We start from the raw sequence: 5055 nt of genomic DNA, 5'->3' as shown, positions 1-5055 counted from the left end.
GGTGGCTTTACAACCACCGAATCCAACTGCCACATACTAGGGTGTATGTTCCAGCATTGAAACTATGAAATATTGAGCGTCATCAAAGAAGAATAAGATTATCTTAGCTTCATGGGAGTTAACTCAGAGAAAAACACATAACTAGCAAAATAAGTGTAGAGGAAGAGCAGAGCTTGATGGCATTAAAATCAAATTATTACCTAAAGAGAAGTCAATAGTAAGTTGCAACTGTTGTCCATTGTCAAGGATTTTAGCATGATCATTGCCCCATGTGATGTCGAAATCACTATAGAAATTTGTAGAAACAAGAGTTACCAGTTGTGAGAAGATCAGTTCAAGAAAGAAGGCAGACATAAAGGTATAGTCCATTTTCTTTTTGTTCAAATTTTTCTTTATTTATTACTGATGATGAGCCCAGAACTGTTAGGGAGGCAGTAGATTCAGAGGATCACAAACTCTAGAAAGAGGCCGTGGTTGATGAAATGACATATTTGGACGAAAATGAGGCTTGGGATATGGTGGAGTTGTTGACTAGAAGGAAACCCATTGGAATCAAATGGGTGTTCAGGAAGAAGGTGAATGCAGAAGGAAAGGTGGAGAAATGCAAATCTCGGTTGGTACAAAAAGGTTATTCCCAGGTTTTGGTAATTGATTTTATTGATATTTTTTTCTCATGTTGCCAAGGTAGCTTCTATTAGATTACTTTTATTTTTTTTTGCTGCTTTTGATTTTGAGGTAGAACAGATGGATGTGAAGACACCATTTATTCATGGGGATTTGGAAGAAGAGATCTACATAAATAAACCTGAATGCTTTGAGGTGAAGGGAAAGAAAGAACTGGTATGCGGGTTAAAAAAGTCTTTGTATGGGCTAAAACAGTCACCAAGGATGTGGTATCATAAATTTGATACATATATACTGAGACTTGGCTTCACCAGAAGCAAAGCTGATAACTGTGTCTATTTTAGATTAATTGGTGACTATGTTATTTATCTGGTATTGTATGTAGATGATATGTTGTTGATTGGAAATGACAAAGAAACTATCCAAGATTTGAAGACCCAATTGTCCTCCAAATTCGACATGAAGGATATTGGTGCTATAAACTATATTTTGGACATGAAAATTAAACAAGATCGGGGAAAGTGGAAGCTCTAGTTAAACCAGAGGAAGTATGTCAAGACAATACTACAGAGGTTTAATACGCAGGATAGTAAACTGGTGAAGGTTCCTATTCTTGTCGGTGTAAAGTTATCTGTTGAACAGTGTCCCAAGACACAAGAAGAGGAAGAGGACATTTCCCATGTTCCATACGCAAGTGTAGTCGATAGCTTGATGTGTGCAATGGTTTTTACTAGACCAGACATTGCACATGTAGTGGGAGTATTGAGAAGGTTAATTTCAAAACCAACGAAGCAGCATTGGACAATAGTGAAGTGAGGTTTCAGGTATTTGCATGGCACTAGTTATTATGGTTTGTGCTACCAAGGAAGATCAAGATTAGACAGAATTTTGGAAATTCATGACTTCGTTGATGCAGACTGGGTTGGAGAACTGGATTGGAGAAGATCTACAAGTGGGTATGTGTTTAACCTATTTGGAGGTGTAGTCAGTTGGATGAGCAAGAGACAATTTATAGTGACACTTTCAACTACAAAGGTAGAATACATGGCAGCCACTCATACAAGCAAGGAAGCAGTTTGGTTGCAGAGATTGTGTTCAAGTATGTGGTTAGTACAATGAGCTATAAGGATAGACTCTAACAGCCAAAGTGCAATTTTCTTGGCAAAGAACCCTGCTTATCATTCAAAGACAAAGCACATCGATGTTCGATATCACTTTGTAAGGGATATGGTTGAGGACAAAAAGGTGTTACTAGTAAAGGTGGACACTTTGAAGAATATTGCGTATGCATTGATAAAGGTTGTGAGCACTGAGAAGTTTTCTTGGTGTAAAGAAACAATGGGTGTTGTAGGGTTGAACCAATGACTAAGCTCTCTTGTGACCCCCTATGTGGAAAACAAAAGAAGAAGTGGGAGAATGTTGGGTGTGTGTTATATTCTTGCCATGACAATTCGCATGTGTGGGGGGGGGGGGGGTCACAAGGGGGGCGATAGCCACCCTTGTTCGTTGCGTCGGGCGCAACAGGGGGGCCACAAATGGGGGGTGTAGCCCCCATTGTCAGGGGTTTTCAGAGGGGAAATAACCCCCTTGCACAAGGTCCGAGACATCACCCCAAAAAAAAAATGGACTCTATATTAGGTGGGCAGACCTATCTATGGTTTTGTGCATGGGTTTTGCACATGGTTTTGGGCATGATGGTTTCCTACCCATGGTATTTGGTAGATCCATTCAAGAGAACTATAGTTATGTTCTAATCCATGGTTAATGGATTGGGTTTTATGAATGTTTCAGCATGTATATATATGTATTGTAACATTGAAAGCATAATAATGAAAAATCAATTTGGTAGTCCCGTTTTGGAATCAAGGGGAAATAGTTGTGTATTTGTTTTATATTATCATCATTGTTTATTTTCCGTATTTTAGAATTCATCTGCAGGTATTTTCTGTATAGGGTTAAAACCTACAATGGGGGGAATTTATTAAGTTTCTTCATCAATGTAGAGACTAAAAGTATTGTGAAAGGAATTGTTACATTTGTCTGCATATGTGTCAAAATGGACCTCAATAAATTGTTTCTAGATAAAATCCTTCTTAAATTAAGTAATAGGGTTTATTTTTTAGGATATTCCAACACATAGGAAATAGTTAAGTACAACTTGGTCTAGTATAGAGTTAGGTATAGAGTTAGGTAAAGTGTGTTTCTTTACTATGTACATTTTGTAACTTACAATCGACGGTCATGATATGTAGTGATCCGACGGTTCATTCTCTCCTCGGTATTACCGACACTTGATCTGTGGCTTAACACCCGATTGGTCCATGATCTTTATTTAAAGAGCATGGAGGGTCATTTGTAGGGTAATCTATCTATGAGAGAAGCATATGTAAATTTTCATTCTTTTATTAATAAATTGCCTGAAGTGGCCGCGTTGGCTCAGGGCGTGGACTGTTTCCCTCTTTGAGGGTTTTAACCACATCAAAATACTGGTGTATTGATCTGTGATCTGTTTGTGAGCGATGTCCTTTGGTGTTCTGTCTAAGGAACTTACCCTGTAAATTCCTACATGGTATGCTCTTTGCCCTGCGACTCTGTGCGTTCTGGGCAAATAAGAAACAGAAAGGAAGGATTTTTCTCATGCGTATGCTCTTTTCCGCTGCACCTTAGTGTGATCTCGGAAAATCAGAAACATTGAGGAAAATATTTAGTTTCCAGCTAAAGCTAACTTCGAGCCGTAAGGTTCGTTTTTTTTGTATGTCCGTGTTGGGTTTTGTGTTTTTGTTTTGTAGGGAAAAAGAGCTTTCTCAAAGGAAGCATGCAACCCAAAGCATCAACCCACCCCCCCGCTCTAACTCTCTCTCTCTCTCTCTCTCTCTCTCTCTCTCTCTAAGCTCACTTGGTGCAAAGCTAATATATGAGAGTAGAGATCTTGGGTTCAAGTCTCCATTTTGTGGGGGCGGATTTTTCATTTCCGCACATTCCCACACTTCGTCGGCGACTTCATCAAATTTTCTTCAAAAAGCCATAACTTCTTCATCCGGAAGCCGTTTTCAGAGTCGTTTTTTTTTAAACAACCTAATTTTTCGAGATCTTTCCATTGAAACACTTAGTTTCAGCATCTATAGCTTCAGTGTTTCTTAAAATGGAAAGTCCATGCCAAGTTATTCTTGACAGCACCAACTACTTCCGATGGTGGTCCTACATTGTGGATTTACTTAGAAGTAAAGGTCTTTATAGAATAGCCACACGCCAAGAGACCAAACCGAAAGATGAAGACAAGGAAACTAAATGGTAAAATAGGTAAGACCAAGCACGTGGGTTGATAGGGATGTCTATTTCTCCAAATCTTACATTCCATATTGCAGAACTTGATACTCCTGATGAAGCAATGAAACAGATTACTAAAATCTTTGGAATTAAAAATGAACTTAAAGCCCATCAACTTGAAAATGAATTGCTTACATTGGACCCCAATAATTTTTCTTGCATTGAAGATTTTTTTTCCAAGTTCAAGACCCTTATACTTCTCTTGGAAGGTGTTAAGGTTAAGAAAGAAGATAGTAGCCTTATCTACTCCATTCTTACTAAGTTGGGACCAGCCTATTCTGTGTTTGTTTCCACCATCCATTCTACAAGAGAAGCCTTCATTTCTCAAGGACAAACCTACAAGCCCCCTTCCTTTGATTCCTTTTGTGATTCTTTAATAAGAGAACAAGAAAAACTCTTGCACCTTGGTCTTCTTCATCTTGGAAACTCTTCTAAGAAAGCATTAGCCACCCAGAAACAACCAAATCCAAAGAATCCTAAGAAGTTGTGTCCTAAAAAGAATGGTCCTAAACCAAATAAGGGTCCTAAGCAATTTCAACCTCAAAATGAAAAATCATTTCAACAAAATGATAAGACAAATAAAAACAAAGGGAAGAAGACTGATAGACATTGCAACTTTTGTAATCGAGATGGCCACTTAGAATCCAAATGCTTTAAGAAGAAGGAAGCCTTGAAAGCAGCAATGAAGAAGCATAACATCCATTTGGAGCACTCTTCAACTTCAACTTCATCTTTAGGAATGACACTTTCTGCATGTGGTTGTCAAGCATCTCGGTCTGGCTATGCACTAAATGTATCTTCTTCTTCTCATTCTCATGAGTGGCTCATTGATTCTGGAGCTTCTTATCACATGGCCAAAAAAAAGCCACGTTTTCTTCTTTAAATGATTGTAACACCAAAAATATATATGTTGGTGATGATAGATCTCTTAGTGTTGTAGGGACTGGAACTGTTCATATAGACAATGGTCAGTTTAATGATGTATTATGTGTTCCAACCTTATCCTGCAACCTTCTATCTGTATATCAGATAACTCATTCAAGTGAAGGTAAAATCGTTGAATTCTCACCTCACGATGTTGTAATTAAGGACCTAAGAGATCCT

Source organism: Pinus tabuliformis, chromosome 7 (genome assembly GCF_031772625.1).
Source record: "Pinus tabuliformis cultivar Carrire ecotype Pingquan chromosome 7, CPIR1, whole genome shotgun sequence".
Lineage (NCBI taxonomy): Eukaryota > Viridiplantae > Streptophyta > Pinopsida > Pinales > Pinaceae > Pinus > Pinus tabuliformis.
The sequence above is the reverse complement of the archived record's forward strand: the minus strand, read 5'-3'. Positions refer to the sequence as shown.